This window comes from Pipra filicauda, unplaced genomic scaffold (genome assembly GCF_003945595.2).
Source record: "Pipra filicauda isolate LSUMZ 115617 unplaced genomic scaffold, ASM394559v2 scaffold39_size4671491_pilon, whole genome shotgun sequence".
NCBI classification, from domain to species: Eukaryota; Metazoa; Chordata; class Aves; order Passeriformes; family Pipridae; genus Pipra; species Pipra filicauda.
In genome coordinates this window covers 537,071-555,320 of record NW_024104531.1, presented here as the reverse complement: position 1 = coordinate 555,320, position 18,250 = coordinate 537,071, and positions in this window count along the sequence as shown.

The following is an 18,250-nucleotide window of genomic DNA, read 5'->3' as shown; positions in this document are numbered from 1 at the left end:
AATCAGCTTGAAAAAGCAGGAAAACAAAAGAGACTCAGCTTTACTGTGAGCCTTCTTAAAAACAGCTCTGCAGTGGAAACAGAGAGATATTCCATTATTCCCCATCAGCAGTCAGAAAGCTCACTCATATACAGCCAGTTACTAAACAAGGAGAAGTCATTAAAAATCAGGTTTGTTGAAAAAGAGACACAGTTGGGTTATGGTAAGTATTTAAAGGAACTTTTTCAACTCAGATTTAATCCTTCGAAATTTAGATTTTGTAAAAATAGAAGTGTATGGTTGGCTGTGCTTTAAGAAATCTACAGGAATAGATGGGTTTTAAACAAATAACATATTCCTCAGCACTGTTGGCAGCCTAAGCTTCCTCAGACACAGGGCCTGAACACAAAACTGATATTAAACAAAGATGCAAGTAACCTTGATGTCTAAAATGAGCAAAATGAAGGAAAGGAAAACAAGCTGGAGAGTAAAGAGCTGTATAGTATCTTTAGTCTCACTAAGGTAAGATGTTGATTTCAGTCTTATTGAAATAAATGAAAAGATTTGCAGTGACTTCTAGGGAGCTGTGCATTAAGCTTTCCATTATTACAGCATATAATCTCATGTGTGTTTAGCAAGGATTATAGTACCTTATTCTTTAATAATCAAATTCTCTAAGATATATCCATGTAAAAAACAAACAAACAGTTAATTTCCAATATCCTTCTAAAAGCTTCATGGTAACTTCTGGTTTTGCCAGAGAAGGCAGGCTTCTTTTGCTGATAATCCAACACAGAATTTAAATATAAACCATATTAAATATCATATTAACTTGCTTGCTCCAAACATGAGGATTTAAGAGGCTGGGCTATTCCTGAAGAACTTTACAAGATTACTAATGAGTCTGGATATTGATTAAAAATAATAATAAAATAATAGTAAATAACAGTTAAAAAATAGGAAATTTTTCCAGTCCCATCCCAAAGAGATTAGCTGTTTCCTGGTTCAAAACATGGGCAAAGTAATGTACACAGATTCCTCTGTCTGCTGTCTCAGTACATTTGCTGTATCTCAACCTTAGCACCTAGAGATCATAACAGGGGAAATCAAGAAAGAGATGGGGAATGAGACAAATGAGATACCCAGGATCTTACAGCCAAAGCAGCATCTAAAATCTTTGTGTTTAATAGTGGTGATGAGTACTTTAAAGTTGAAACTTTAAAGCAGAAACAAGAGTTCCAGCCTACTACCGTAAGCAGTGCCCTCTGCATGCTCATAAATAGAGCAAATCCTTTAATGCTCTTCATCCATTTTCAAGTTTCCTAACACAAAAGTAGTAACTTGCAGTGTTGCTCCTCACTTAGCCACTGGGCTTTGCTATGACTGTCATTGTTTGAGGCCTTTTTCAATGCTCTATACAAAAGGGGGAAATGAAACAGCAGCAGAAAAGTTGCTTCTTAAGTTCTCAACTCCTTCAGGTATGTATTGAAAGAAATCTCTCCAAGAAGAAAAGGTATTTCTCCCATATTCATTGTAAGTTGGAGTCTGAATAGTTTATGAAAAGAACTACATGTTGTGGGTTGCCTCAAAAATGTTAGTTCTTATTTTCCCTTCGGTCTAATATTTTTTCTGTGCATTATATGCGCATAATTATATAAATATATATATTAAAATGTATTTTTAAAAGCTTTTTAAACACAATTTCATGTATTTACACCTTTTTTTTCCCCTCTTTTTTTCAGGGGGAAGAAGTAGTAGCAGCCTGCCCCTGTGATGCAGGAGTAGAACAATATTGAAACTAATAGTCTACTGTCCCTTGGAAATGTCTCCTGACATCACATCATCTAACCTTAAAGGCCTAGTTGGAGACTCTTGACTCCAGTGAAGGAAGAAAAGCATCTGGAAGGCACCTAAATAGGTAGGCAAAAGTATATGTAATCTCGGTGGTCCAAATTACTCTCTGGAGTTAACTCTTCCCATGGCTCCTTAGGGAATTTCAGCTTTTAACCTAAATTGAGTAATTAAAATGTTCTTACTATAAATGTTGAGAATACCTTCATAAGATCCCAGACATCAGTCCCTAGCTTTCTTTCCTGATTATGAAGAAGATCAGGTAAGCCAGTCAAATTGCTGCCAGTTTTTTTTTTTCTCTGAAAAAATCATTTATCTTCCTCAATAGCCACCTGTGAGTTAATATGTATAATCATTCAGTATGTCATAGTCAGAAACTGATAAGACATATAACCCTTGTTGTAAAGGTAACTTGATAGACTTAAAAATTTGGGATCAATGGATGTGTACTGGTTTGAGATTTTTTTAAAAACAGCTTCATATAGCTAAGGCCAGAAAAAATTTCTGCATTTATTTAGTCTACCTTCATGAGCAATAGAAGAATCTAGAACAGAACAGAATCTAGAAGAACAGCTACTATTCAGTGATTCAAACAGAAAAAGCCCTATTATCTGACAAGACCAAAAAACTGGAAGTGAATTTGTAGTCTAAGCGCATTTCTGTCTTTGTCTATCATGGAAGTTCATATGCATAGTACTTAAATAACAAATTAGCATTTAGGGATTTTTTAAAACCTGGTTTATTTATATGCTTTATCTTTTGGTATCTACTCTTAACACATTCATGAAGTTCATAAAACATTTATTAACCAAACTGAGGAGAAGCAGAACTCTTGCTCTATGCTGTAAAGTTAAAATTTCATATTAAATATCATTGTAGTATCAGATGGATGACAAAATGCCCATGAATTATTTTTACATAGACAATATTATAAAAAGCTCAGATTTTTGCCCAGAAAATCTCTGTTAAAAACAGAAACACGCTTATGTCCAGCAACTGAGTTTAAATTTCAAGACTAAGCCAACTTTGAATTATTTTTAGCACATCAGGGGTGGAAAGTATGAGACCACACTCCAAGATTAAGAGCTAGACACTATGTCTGAGTTCAGTAAAAGCACAGATCACCCAACTTAATAGCCAAAGTTGTCAACTCTTGAAATGGTCTAAAAAAACCCCTTTCCTAGCATAAATAAAATACCATACAGCAGACTTCAGAGACGTGTGTGGCTGGAAGGGAGCAGAGCAGCACTTAACAAATCAGATGCCCTTGTTAGTGTGCTACTTGAATACAGCTGTCACTGCCTGCCATTTCCCTTCAGAGAGACTTGCTTTTCACAGAGGCTTCAGACCTCAACTCCAGCAAATTCTGAAGTCACAGGACAACCTGAATGTAAAACATCTGTTGGTCATGTCATCATCACTATGTTGCATCCCCCCATATCCACTCATGTTTTGTGCCACTTTCTCAGCCTGAGGACTGGATACCTCCAATCTTTTTCCTGCAGAGGGAGCGGCTGTCCTGGGATAAGCCTGTGCTCCCCAGCATCTCTGTCTCTCCTACAGAGGTGGAGAGACACCTCGTATAACAGCTGCTAAAGAAAATAATAACACTAGGTCTGTTCTTGCCTTTGCTTTCTAATCATTCACATCTGGCCCAATAGGGATGGAAGCCCCAGGTTCCTCACACGTCAGGATCACTGGTCTTCATTCCTACAAGGTATTTCTAGACATTTTTTCTAAAGGAAGAGGTCTGTATTTTCAAAAGTAACTAGTTAAGCATACTTTGTCTAGCTTACTTAAAGGGAGGTTGCTCCAAAAGTAAGTATTCCCATCCTTGGATTGTAAAGCCTATTATTTAAGGCGTCTCACACACCGAGTACCAAAAACAAACAAACAAACAACTTATGGAAGCATCCAGACTCTAGTCCTTTTCCAAAAGTCAGTCTCACGATTTTAATAATTAATATCAACTTCCCTGTGTTACCCATACAGGCACGTCCCAGTTATTCTTTCCCTCTACCCCGTGTAAGAGAGAAAAGTGTCAGAACTAAAAGGAAAAGTGTGAAATCACTGAACAAATCAATCCTACATGTGTCACTTAAATGTCTCACCTGTTAAACCTTCTGAAGGCTGCCCACTGGCATTTGCTGATTGTATTTGGTTCCAGATGCTGGGAAACTCCCTGCACTTTGATTTCTTTGTAAGGCAACTCCCTGCTTTGCTGGCGGTCCTGTTACAAGCAGGTAATGACAGAAGTGCCCTATGAAGAATTAGAAAGCACAAAGCCTCCTAGGAAGGACATGATACATAAAGGCCATGGCAGCAGGGTGCTGTCATGTTTCCTTTAAAAATAAGTGGCAAGATGCCCACTGACTTTGCTGGTGACAGACAAGATTTCATAGCACGTACACAAAGACCAGGTTTCAGTGCCGAGGTCTCAATTTCATTTCTTGTGAGTAAGAAAGACAGGAGGAATTTTTTTAAATCCTAAAACTAGCATCCATACTTTAGTACATCTCATGTCCCCACAAGAAAGCCTTGTATGTTCTTGTGGGGTTTTTTAATGATTGTCATTAAAAGCTCATTCTTCTCATTCTCACTGTGATAGTTTGCTGTAGCATAACTTTTAATCTTAGCTGAAATGGCTTAAGGTGGCTATGTTATGTAGAGCATCTCCAGGATAACAAAGCAGGAAGAAAATTCTATAGTTGTAACAAAAATGAGAGGGAAACCAGTGAGCTAATGACAGAAAAAGAATAGACCCAGCAGCAGGAGAGGCAGATGACACAGAAGAATCATAATTAATTAGATCTGAATCAATGGAGACCATGAAAATAGTGCTTCAGTGCAAACTAGTTTATCTGCAGAACTGATCCATCTATCATCTCTTAAATTTGGCCTCTACCTGCAGAGCCTCTGAGGGCACACATGGGAAGCTCACTGGCTGCTCAGCAGATCTTCATATTATTTCATTTCTACAAATATCTGAGTGCTACCCAGGTATTGTTTAAAGTCTTGGGTTTGTAATATGAACCTGCAGACAGAACCTGCTCATTTGAGAGCATCTTTTGTAGTCATAAAACAGCTAACATGACTGTGGAGCAACTTCATTAAGCCCCGGGTTGGGGTGCTGGAATTTGAATCTAGGATTCAGCTCCAGTTTCAGATCTCTCATTGTAGACACCTGCAGAAGTGGCCACACATCTACAAGATCTATGCAGGTGCCCTAGATGTCTAGGACTGTTTTGAGCAGTATTAGGTATGTGTAACAATTGAATTGGGCCCTAAGTATCTGGCATAGGATGAAATGCATAACCATCCCTCTCCATCAGTCCCAAAAACTGTATTGATTAGGTCTCCTTGGACTGTAGTGGGAGCACAGACACTTAACACACAGGTGGGTATGTGTGTGGACATATACATTAGTGTGTGAATCTGTAGCCTGGTAGAGTGTTTGCATGTACCAAACATCTGTTTGAAGAAGAGAGGGTCCCAAATTCTGAATTGACTCTTTTCAGTAAAAAGTGAACTAAACCTCTGTGCATCCAAGATTCTTTCCTAAATGTGTTTGCATTGATTGCTAGTGTTTATGACAGTCACCTACCTGTTACCTTAGTGAGGAAGATTAAAAAACGTATTTACAGGCAGGGCTTTAAAAATATCTCATATATATTTTCCTGGGTTTTTTTCTCCTTTTGTATCTTGTTGAGTTACAGTAGGTTATGTGTTCACTTTGTTAACACACATTTTATATACATACAACTACTATCAACACAGGTTAATATCACCTCAAAATTTGGAACACTGTCTTGAACACCTGTTTAAATAAGTATTCACATCCATGATTAAACACTTTCTATTCTCTCTGCTTGACATCAGCTGTGTTGTGACATTAACCAGCTATAGTCACTGATACTTTCCACACACACCTTCACAGATTATTTGAAAGGGTTTTAATTTGTTTTTCACATTATCTCATTGGCTCCAAGACTATTTAAGGTGAAGAATGAAGGAAAAACACTCCCAGCTTTAAACTGGGATGAAAGGCAGGGAAAAAGACTGAGGAAAAAAAAACAAACAAACAAACAAATGGGCAGAAAAGCATAAACAATGTGACACGACTTTAAAATACACTGCAAAGCTATTTCCATGTTTGTTCAAAAACGACTGCTTTCATGAGCAGCAAAAGGGTCCCACCACTGGCTGCCTATGGGTTTGTGGCTTCTGTCCCCAAAACCTCTCCAGTGCCACACATGCACGTCCCCACAAGCCCTCCATGAAGAGCCCAGGACGGTTGAGAGCCACTTAGTTTATGCATGTCAGCCAAGGCATGAAGCCACTGAGCTTTCAGTGCAGGCACTGATTTGAGCCTTTTCCATCCACTCAGCATTTTCACAGAACCCCCAGGAATGTAGTTATTTTGAGATTTCCACATCACTGCCAGGTTAAGCGGATGTTAGCCAACAAAAGCCTGACAGACAGAAACAATGCAAGCACAGAAGCCTTTTACTCACAGGAAAGCATTAAAACAGGTTTCAAAGGTATTTCCCAAGTCAATAGGGAAAAGCTCCTATTTCACTTATGCTGGAGGATGTGTGAATTGAAAGTAGAACAGTTCCCCTGGTGAAACTATTCAGTTTGTATACAATCTGAAGCAAAATTTATGTTAGATGGTGCACTGGTGTCACAGAGAAAGAGTAAGAGCCATGTCAAAATACATGACCACAATATAAATGCTGTTTGCTGGGTTTTGTCCGCTAGACATTGCCCAGAAAAGGTAAATCCTCATAGTTCATCCAGGATTTTCTGGATTTTTCCATGGGAAAAGGCAAGGAACATAGATATACCATACCCATCCATGGATTCACAAAGAAAAAGATATACAAATCAGAAGGCAAACAGTAAAAGACAAAAAGATGGAAAACTAGAGAAAAATAATTGCTTTCCTCTTGAAGGCTGGCAGGTAAAATTTAAAGTGGAGTCAGAATTGGTTAGAAGTGAGTGTTAACCTCCATAACTGCCTTGCTATATATCAGTAAAGAAGAGAAAAGGCAGTTTGCCTGAATATAACAGAAGTCAGACAGCAATAAGCAATAGCCTGGCTCATCAGAAAGCAATTCCCACTTATGGGAAAGTTTGTTTTCTTGGCAGTTGTTCCTTTCTAAGGGAGAATAATGTCATGACCTCTAAAAACATTGCAAGACTCAGCAATTACCATGAATTTTCACTGGCTCTGTGGTCACAGTGCTTGTGTTGGATAAAGAAAATTCAGGGGTTGATAGCACTCTGAGTTCCCTCATACCACACCTATGAGTCTACAAAGTCTTCTGAAATTTGTCTCTCTGCATTTTTGCCTTTCAATGTAGACCTAAAATGCTCTTGTTTGAAGTTTCACTGAAAGCCCTTTGGAAATTTGCCTTAAAAATTAGTACTTTTCTGTTTAATTTTTTTTTTTCTTCTTCAGATTTTAAAAAATGTAGCATTTCTCAACTTACAGCTTCAGTCCTCTTTCTTCACCCAGAGGAATTCTCTCTAGCCTTTCCTTGGGACCATGTCCCTGGGCCTCGGTCTGACTTTAAGCTGCCTCTCCTGTTTTCACACACATGCAAACCTTTCCTCAATAATGCCATAAAGGACCTTTGTGTGTCATGGTCCTTAACACCTAGACAGAAAAGGTGAGACACTGATCAAACGGGGTGGAAATGGAGGAAGATGTAGGGTGAGGTAGATGCTTTTCATCATATGAGTTAGAGGTCCCTATACAAATGCCATGAGCAGCCCAATTTTTTACATACAATTGCACATATTTTTAGCACAAGCAGCAATTATGACCCATATAAAAACTTTTGGTTTGTTTTTTCCTTTCCCTTTCTTTTTGCCTGGGGTAGGAAAAGAGGGAAACTCTTCTCACAGTTTTTGAATACCATAACTGAAAGTTTCACCATCTTTTATTTGCACTCCTTATTACAAACATGTCACGCAATGATTTGCTTGTGTCAGGTTTGAGGTAAAGCTAAAACAACACTGTGCCAAAACAGAATAAGCAGAAAAGAATTTTTGTAATTACCAGTGCATTTTCCCTTCTCTTTCCCTCAGACAATATGTTTTCCATTGTGGCTATCCTATGATGTATTTTCACACCTAAATATTATTTTGGTAGGATGATCATTAGTTTGTTATTTGCAAGATCTACAAAGACCTATATGGCAATGAGTTTTAATAAAACCTTTAAATAGAGAAGAAAAATGAATTATCAAACTCTGGAATCACTCTGCACAACAAACCACAAAATTGTTTCAAGAAAGCAATCAGCCAAAATGCGGTGAGCTTTACTTACTAATGAGATAATGGCTTTAGGAGCAGAGAATTTACTTTCAAGAGTAAGCGGTTAATTGTTTGGGAGCATATAGGTCATAAGAGGATATGCTTTCTTCAAGATATTGTTGTAACCCACCTCTGTATGAAGTGAATCAGGCAGCACCAAGCAGATATAAAGGAGATTAGCTGAACTAAATGACTGACTGCTTGCAAAACTTTTTCACAGTTAAACATATTTTTCAAGGGGATGTTGGCAGTGCTGATTGTACCCAGGAATCTCTGGATTTGCACAGCAAAGATGCATGTGGGCCTGCACTGCAGGCAGATGAACACTATGAAAATGCAGTTGTGTTTAGTGGATAGATTATTCGAAAAAAGACAGATGGCAATGAACAAACTAACAGGGGTTTTTTCTTCTTTTTTTGGTAATGAAGAAATTATAGATTTCTTCACTCTGGTCCCTCTGAGAGGTTTCCTCCTACACTCATGAAAACACCACAACTCCCATTTTCAAAGTCTCCATTCAGCACGACGCACATGAATCTGTGCGCGACAGCTGCAACCCACTGATGTCATATTGCTGAAGTGTCTTCAGCAACAGACTTCCCAAACAGCTGTCAGATTTCTGCCAGCAGAGAGGCTGACCTGGAGATTCAGGCTAGAGACACTTTATAGTATTCTTTCATTAGTCACTAAATGTTTCACTGGAGTCATGCATTTGTCCTCCAGAAAGACTGCCATGTGAGTTTAACCTCTACTACTCCATGAAGAATAGGATCAAGCCATTTAAGCAATGAGTATTTTGAGAAAGGCACTTTAGATAGCTCACCAGCTCACACAATGGGTAAGATTTTGGAGGAGTGGATTGGAAAGATTGCGAAGATTGGAAGATTGGAACAAACCAGTGAAGGTCCAACCAGTCTAGCCCAACCTCCCTGCTTATGCAGGGTCCCTTAGAGCATGTTACTCAGGATTGTGTCCAGGTTGTTTTTGAATATCTCCAGGGAAGGAGACTCCACAACCGCTCTGGGCAGTCTGTTCTACTGCTCAGTTACCCTCAGAGCAAAGTTCTTGACTCCTTCCCATTAATAGGAGGAGTCCATACCTAGGCATGATTGTTATCTTTTTCTATATACACCTGCAGGATGAAAAAAAGCCTGGTAGCATCTGAGGGCACTAATCCATACACTATCTACACAGTGCTTGTGCATTGTAAAGAAATCATCACAGACTCAGTGAGATGCTCTGTGATAAATTTGGGCCACACAGATGTTTACTTTGCCTGAAAATCAACCAGTCAAATAAACAAAAGCATCCCACTGTCCAGCAGAGTTGTTTTTACTACAGCTGTTAGGATGAAGAGGGAAGAGTGGGTCAACCGCTTAAAAAAAGATGCAAGAGATCTCAGTGAACATCACATGCATCATCAAATAATAGGGAAGACAAAAAATGAAATGCAGGGATTCATACATAAAATAACCTGCAGAAGCAGACTAGAATAATTAAAATAATAAGAATAATAATAGCATTTATATACATTCTTAATAAATTAAATGCCTCGGTCTATCAAGTCCATTTGCAAAATTAGACAAAAAGCTCATGGATGACTTAATTTGCTACTCATGCGATAGCATAAAATACAGCAGCATTTACTGAATTAAGACACAGTAAAGTACTTAACGTATAATTTAGAACATGGCAAATTAAGAGATATTTCTTGAAGGCAATTTTGCAGAATACGTTGCCATGGTAACCAATCAAAAATCCCTGTCTATTGTTAAACTTACTACTTATTAACCTACTAAAAATAAAAGGAAGACCTATTTCAGGTAACAAACATACTCTCTGATTAACAGCTAAAAAATTAAAATGCACAGGAAAATTGCTATTTTTTTATTTCAATTCATAGCTTACTTCATGTTTGGAAATAAGTAACAAGAGCAAAAGTTAAAAAAACCCAGGGTTTTTTTTCTATCTTTCAAAGAAGTGGACTGATTTGGATTGATTTCCTGTTTAATCTCAAGCTGCTAAAGAAAAAGCTGCTCTTGGAAAATCATCAAGTGTATCCTTTCAAAGTCTCCTTGTGTTGAAATTAATGAAATACCAGATCCTTTCTGACAAATACACATCCATCAGTTTTTACAGTAGATCCTCTTATTGCATATGAAGAATATAAAAGTAGGGTCATTTTAAGAAATGGCTGCCGCCCTTTAATGTTGGGCAACAGGGAACAGGAAACTTTTCTCTGTTTTTGATACTGAGGTCCTAACTTTTCTCTTTGTGAGGGGCACAAAACAATTCCACAAGTGTGAATTTTTTAGCAGTATTTAAAATATTTCCATGACATCATACTTGAAGAATGAATCTCACAGACTGATTAAAAAAAGTCTTCATTATTTTAACTGCCCAATTTGAAAAGCAAATGATAAAATCTAAGAACAAGTATTTTATTTTTAATACATGTTCATTGTCAATTATCCCTAACAGAGCAAATAAATAAATTTGAATTATTGGGTTAATTTCCTAAAGTTGAGAAACAGTCACCAACCTTCACTTTCAAAGATATCAGGAAGCAAGCTGATGATTTGGCCCAGGCATTTCACTAATATAGCACAGGAAAAAGACAAAAGAGCATATTTATGCACATATCCAGAGTTTACTGGCTTAGAGCTCAATGTAATTTGCCATCTGAATACATTTTGGAAAGAAAATTTTAAATCTGATGTACAGAGATAGAAGTGGTCATCAGAAAGCAGGTAGAGGGAATATAGGCTTCATAAAATACTGTGTTTTAGTAAAACTCTAAATACAGCATCTTACCATCACATCTGAAAAAATAACTTATATTGGTTTCCTGTGCTGTGAACTGAAAGACTGGAAGAACTGTAATAATCATGGTTAATCATGGATGTTGCAGAAATTCCTTTTCCGACTGTTTTGGGGTAAGATATTTAATGACCTGGGAAACAAGATAGATTCAATCTGAGCCCTGAGCCCAATCACACATATTTGGGATGGGTACTCTGGTGGCCTTAAGTAATGAGGGGGAATGACGACTGACTGGTCACAGAAAACCCAATTCAGCATGGGACACAACTGCATTACAAAGAGGTCAGCAAACTGCTGCTGGGAGGGGGAGCTGTGACAAAAGTGAATATGAGATGTAGGTCTCAACTAGATAGAAAAAGTGAAACAGTGAGAAAAAGCTAATGAATAGGTATCTAATATCCAGAGTCAGCCAGAAACTGAATTTATATAATGTGCCATAGAAATGTATCAGAAAAGATCAAGATCATTGCCACAGTCCTAAATCCTGCCAGGGACAGGGAGTTTGCCTTGTAAAGCTCCCTTTTTCTTCTAGCTCATCCCACACATTGGCAAAACCCCAAGCACCCTGGGGTGCATGGGAAGGGCTCTGTCCCAGTTCCAAGAGTGGCAACCCAGTCAATCCTGTGCGTGATCAAAGCAGATAAACCTGGGACCTGCAAAATACACAAATGCCATTAGAAGGACCAACATACCCTACTCATGCCAATAGCTGTAACCAAACTACCATGCCTCACAAACCATAAAGAGAGGGAAGAAATTAATTCTGGTCCTACCAGGCAGCTACTCCCCACCTCCTCACCTCTCACAAAAAAATCATATTAAGACATGCACAGAGCAATTTGAATTATTAAAAAAAATTGATGTGAGAGTTGGGTAGCCTCACATGGCATCTACATGTATTATAACAACCATATAAGATCTATAACAACTTGCATTTTGAATATAGCTTAGAAAACTTAGTTTGCTCCCCTTCCTTTTATTACCTTTCCAAGTGTATGTAAAGGAAATACAATTGATGAATACTTGAATCTAATCTAAAAGCAAAACAAAACTCAACCTAGACTGTCAGCAAATAAAACAGAAACTGGTATGTTCATCTAATGGAATATTACACTGAGCAGTTCATTAACTCCACTGAAGTTTCTCAGCATAAAAAGGTAATTAAGTATATTGTAATTAAAAAAAAATCTTTAAGCTCATTCACTAAATATATTTAAACGCCATTTATGGAAAAGAACATGAACTTTTATTATTAAATGGTCTTAATGCATTTAACCTAAACAGATGAGATTCATGCTGGCTGACAAGATTTTTGAGGGTGAAGAAGAGGTGAAGAAGAGGTGATATTATGTCAAAAAAATTATATCCGTTTGTGTTAATGGATGCAGTCCTGTAAAATTATTTTAATATTTAATATTTGCATAAGTGGCCAGTAAACTCTGTGATCCACTTTGGGCTCGGATTTCTTATCCATGACTTCTGAGTTTAGGATGAGACCAGAGCACACAGGGACAAGAGTACTCAAAGTCTGCATGCACTTATGCAAGAAAATATCCATGTGCCCTCACAGAATCACAGAATATGCAGCTGGAAGGGACCGACAAGGATCATCGAGTCCAACTCCTAGCCCTGCACAGGACCGTTACCCTGCCAGTTCTTAGCAGAAGAAGAAAGACTGAATCAATCATAGTTCTCAAACGTAACAACAGCTGAAGGCAACTTAGAGTAGAACAAAGATTTTGCCTTTTTAGTACTGTCTCTTTCTTTTTTTGTTCTCCACTTCCTCCCTTTTAATTAAAAATTAATTAAAAGGCATTTCTAACTCTTTAATCCTTGTATGGGTCTGCAAAGCCTGAGGCTTTGCCTCAAATGCCACAAGGGAAGCAAGGTCAAAGGTACAAAGAGCTTGGATATGAAACTTTGGAGAAAATCCACTGTCTAGGCAATAAAGTGTCAATTACAGACAGTCTAACGTTAAAGCCCAGCATTTATCTGTACTGGTTGTTATCTGCCCAGTCTTGTATTGAAAAGGTGGTAGATGAAAGCCACTTTCTACCAATTATGTTTTCTAAATGTTGAAACATGTCTCAGAGGTTCAGGGTTCAGTATAGGGGCAGAAAAAGGAAACAAACACTACCCCTTCCAATCTGACCCAATGCAGAGGGACTTGTCTGGAAAGAGGTTTGAATCCCAAAACCTAGCACCAATGGAGATGATGCATGGCAGTGCAATCTCTCCATCCCCACAGTGAGTGTCCTCTGCACAGAGAAACAGAGTGCCAAAGACAAAAAACTTTAGATCTTGATCAAACTTAAGATCTAAGACTAAACAGAAACATTTATTATCCTTTTAAATATTCTTCTCACGGGTTGGTAGGTGTCAGAGACTGAAATGGTTAATGATTTATGCATTCTAGGAGACTTTTGCAGGCTTTTGACTCTGATGAGCAGTCGGGCCCCTCCCTCCCTCCAATGCTGAAGGTGTGAAGTCCTGAAAAGGCAAGAGCTGAGCTTGCAGGTTTTTGACTATTGATACATCTGACGAGCAATCAGGTCCCTCCCTCTGCTAATCTTGAAAGGCGGGAACCAGGCGAGACACAAAAGCTCAGCACACAGACCTAGGAGATGTTGGAGGCTCGAGGCATGGCCCGTGACACTAACCATGGATATAACCCATAACTTCTTGGAGTATGGGGGCTTCCCTCCTTCACCCCCAGCAGATCAAGGCCACCACTTCAACTGACAGACATGGAAGCATCGCTGGACCCCGTGGGCGGTGACTATATACATCTGTCCACTCTCAGCTTTTCTTTCTCTTACTCTCCCTTGCTCTTATCCTGCCTTTCTCTCCCCTATGCATTTTTCTCCTCCCCAGAAAGGTTATGACAGCACCCAAAAATGTTAACTTACCTATTGATTCAAAATTGTTAAAATAAACCTTGACAGTATATGTTTTATGACACCGGTTATTTAGTGTCGTTTCACTTTAATCCACCCCAAGGGAATTATTGATAAAAACCTGAGTTACCCCCCTCTCCCCTTTTCCTGGGGCGGGTCGTAACAGTAGGTTGAACAACAAACCTTACTAATAGCTGATGGGTGCTACAAATATGCCTGGAAAATTTAAAACTTAAGTCCTCATGTGGTAAATAACTAATCAGTACAGCTACACAAATCTATTTTACAAACATCCAACTAGAAAAATTAGAAAATACTGCTCATAGACTCCTTTTAAAAAGTAATGTGGGATCACAAACCCATCACTCAAGAGTCCAGGATCAGTTGATTGCCTGAAATTCATTTTATAATCTAAGAAAGAATTCAACCTTGACCTATCTTTTGGTGAAGCAATCACCTACCAAAGATTCTTCACACTCTATTAGCTGAAGAAATGCCAACAGAAGTTAATTTTTTTAAATCGAACTATCCCTTTTGGTCTCATTTTTTCTTGCTTTAAGGAGAAAAGAGTCACCTGGTTTATAAATATTACAATTAGACAGTTTGAAATCAGAGGCCTCAGGAACATCATGGAGATTTGTAGTCCAACAAAATACAAGAGCACTCAACATCTTCACAGAATTGTAGTACGTTGTTTTCATCACTCTCTTAAATCTCCAGCTTTTCTCTCAAGCTTCCAAAAAAACCCTGGTCATACCTCTACGAGACCTCTTCAGCTTCTACAAAAAAGCTTGGAGACGAGAATTCCGAGGTAGTTGTAATTTCACCTGCACCATGTATACATCCCCAACTGAGGCACACCAGCGTAGTTCTGCTCACAACAGAGCTAATCTTTCTAATGCTATCCAGCAACATAGCCTTTAGTGTATTTAGCTCAGTCACAGCTACCACTTCTCAGCCTCACTACAGGGCTGATCTGAGCCATATTCCTGCTCTAAGTGGACAGTAATGAAGTAAATCTCCAGCAGTGCAGGCTCTCCTTTCACACAAGCCACCGGGGTTTATTGAACAGCAGAACAAACCCGTGGGTTGCATGGGGAAATCTTTTTCCCATGCTAGGGAACAGCAGAGCTGTTGCAAAAAGCCTGTTCCATCATGGGAGGCAAGAGGCAGGCAGCTGACTCCCAGGCTCATGTTCATTGATGCTCTGCATAAAACCAATCAGGCTCTGTGGGAATCAGAGTTACAGTCGACCTACATGCATGAGAACAGCATTATAAATGCACTTGTTTTGCTGCCTCAGCGTCAGGCCTCATCAGAAGATAAATATATTTGCTGAACAGTATAACCATTGTTGTTATCACAGAAAAAAACAAACAAAACAAAACAAAACATGATGAAGGACTAATGAGAGAAAAAAATAATATTTTGATTATGAAAATCAGTGAGTGGAAATATCTGCTTCTTGAGGGACTGACCCAGGAACATTTTTTCCCTTGTCTATTGTGACATCACAGCCTTAAAGGGAAAGGAGCATTCAAGGTTCCTAGATGCCCATGGTCGAAAGGAACAACAAAAGTCAGAGGGTCTGCAAAAACTCAGAAAATTCTATTAGTAAATTATATACTTTGTGTGGCAATTGGTATGTTAGAACCTGACCTACTATATAAGCACATGGTAGTGATTTTGGATAAAGGGGTAAGATAAGGAAGAGAGAAGGAGAGATCACCAGCCCTGGTTTCAGCATTGGTCCAACTGATGGGATGGCCAGGGTCCTGGGGTGCGCTGCCTGGGTTTGGTGGAGGTACCTTTTAGAGACAGGTTTTTTCCCCCTGAAGATAGGTTTCTTGCTTTCTATACACATTAGTTATTATGCATAGCCCATTCCTCTAGACCTTTCCAGAAATGGGTTGGAGGGCTTTGGGCATCTGGTGATCTTGATCCCCTCCTACAGTCCATGCCCACTTCTTTGTCTCATTCCTGTCCTTGCACTGAACTGTCTTGTGCTTATTTCCAGGAACAAGGAAATAAGCTGTCCTGTAAAAGTGCTGCCCTATCTCCACATGGCCCACTTCTCCAGCCACATCCTGTTCTTTCTCACAGCACGTTATTACCAAAAATGCTTGGTTATTACCACAATCCTTGGTTGGCTCCACAGCCACCCAGCTATCAGTGTTTGAGACGTACACATTCTCTCCTTATCTTCTGGGATTCTACATCTATTGATACTTTTATGGACATATTTACAAGATCATAGCCTTGATAAACTGAAGGGAATTCAAACACTCTCTAGTGCTAGGTGGAGGGATGCTTTGGTTTCACAAGCTTAATGAAGCCAGTACCTTCAGTTAGCATTTCATACACAATCATGAACAACTCACAATCTCGCAAGGAGATTACAACTAAAAGACTATGATTTTCTTAGCTTCAGGTAAAAGATGCTGCAGAGAAATAGGATTTAAGAGAACAGTCAGTGTATATGATACTAAGAATGTGCTATGTGATAACACTGTGTAGCTCCAAAATGCTATAGTGAGGGCACTAGTGTAGTAACGGTGTATGGATAGTACAGCCTGTATATCCCCTCTTATTCAGCATCTACCCATCTTTCCAGTACCAAACTGGTGTTTATCTGCTCACTGCTTGTCTTCCATTTAGCAATACATTACTAGAAGAAGCAGATGAAACGGGAAGGGTTAAGTGATGGCAAAACTAAGGTGGTTGGTGTAACACAGAAGGTTCCAAACAACCTAAATATCTTTGTATATTGACAGGGACAACCTTCAGTTCAGAATTACCTCTCATTTATTGCTGAGTTGACACAGCACTGAGGAAGAGGGAACACAAAATCCTGTGTTTAGCAGGTGCTACACATGCCATGAACTATCACAAGAAACAGAAAACTCCAAAGAGTACTGAGTCCACTAGTAAAAAGCCAAAATCATCCAATTATTCCAATAGCAAAGAAGTGATTTGTGACTTGTAAGCATTCAAATTGTTTATAGAAATACATTCTCATTTGTAATACAAATTTAGCATAAAATATTGTGACTAGCATAACTCATGACTGCCACTCTGCAGTATGCTGTGGTTTACTAACAGACAGTAGCTGTGCCTAGATGAAGGCTGTTTGTTTACCAACTTCCTCCATTGCAATCAACAGGGCTTTTCCCAAACTATTCTGGGATTCTCCTCTCATGTGTGCAGACATCCAGGAGTACAGTGCTACAACCACTGGCTTTAATAATGAGGCGCAGTACATATATCTCATAAATCCAACAGTTACATCAGTAGGAAAGAATTTTACTTAAAATGCACATGCAAATAAAATTAATGTTTCTATGCAGGAGTCTTTTTTACATGGGCATCGAAAGACAGTAGTTGTTATCTTTACAGAGCTAGAGTTTGATGAAAGGCCACAAGTTGGATGCCTCCTATCAATATCTACTAAACATAACAGGAACTAATTGTATTTTTGCAGCTGACACTTCACACTGAGAAATAAAAATGGAATGTGATCTCGTCCCCTTGCCAACTGAGACACATCAGCAGGGGAAGCACCTGTAAGAGATTCCCAAAGACAGGACAATTAACAGAACCACACAGGAACTCAGGCATGGTCATTCCCCCAAAGGCCATTCAAAGCCTTACTAATTGTGCCAGAAAATGTACACTGCAAAATTCCCTTACAGACATTAGCTCTTATTTGAATCTATGCATTACACAAATAAATTCTAAGAGAGCATCATATTTTTTAATGCTCTTCAAGACTATTTCTTCTCTGCTCTAGATGTCCTCCTGGGAGAGTTTTGTATTGCAATTCACTGAGAGAGGGTCTTTCTATCCACAGTATCCACCCATGGAGGTAATCTTGCATTTTCTGTCTGATGTGAGCAATAAGGCTTTATGTACAGGTATAAGAAACAAAACAAAAAGAAAACAAGGGGATTGTATCAATATCATATTTACAATCTAAGAGAGAACAAGAAAAAGAAGAGTTAATCCAGCTCTAAGAGACTAAATCAAGTTAAATGAACGAAAATAAAATCATAAGCTAGAAAGCTCATTAAAATAACTAAAATAAAATTAACATTTTTAAGAGTGCTAATTAACCACTGGAACAGTTTACGTTGACATGTGGTAGATTTTTCATCATTTGCATACTTCAGATCTACACGGAGCTTCTTTCCAACAAAGAACACTGCTGTTCACACAGAAGTTGTGTTCAATATGGGAATTATTGTATGAGAGATTCTGATCTTTTCAGGGATACAGGCAGACCAAATGATTGCAGTAGCCTGATCTGACCCTGAAATCTGTGAATTTCCAGCCCCAAATGGCCACATGCAGTTGACGCACCCATAAATGGCACATCT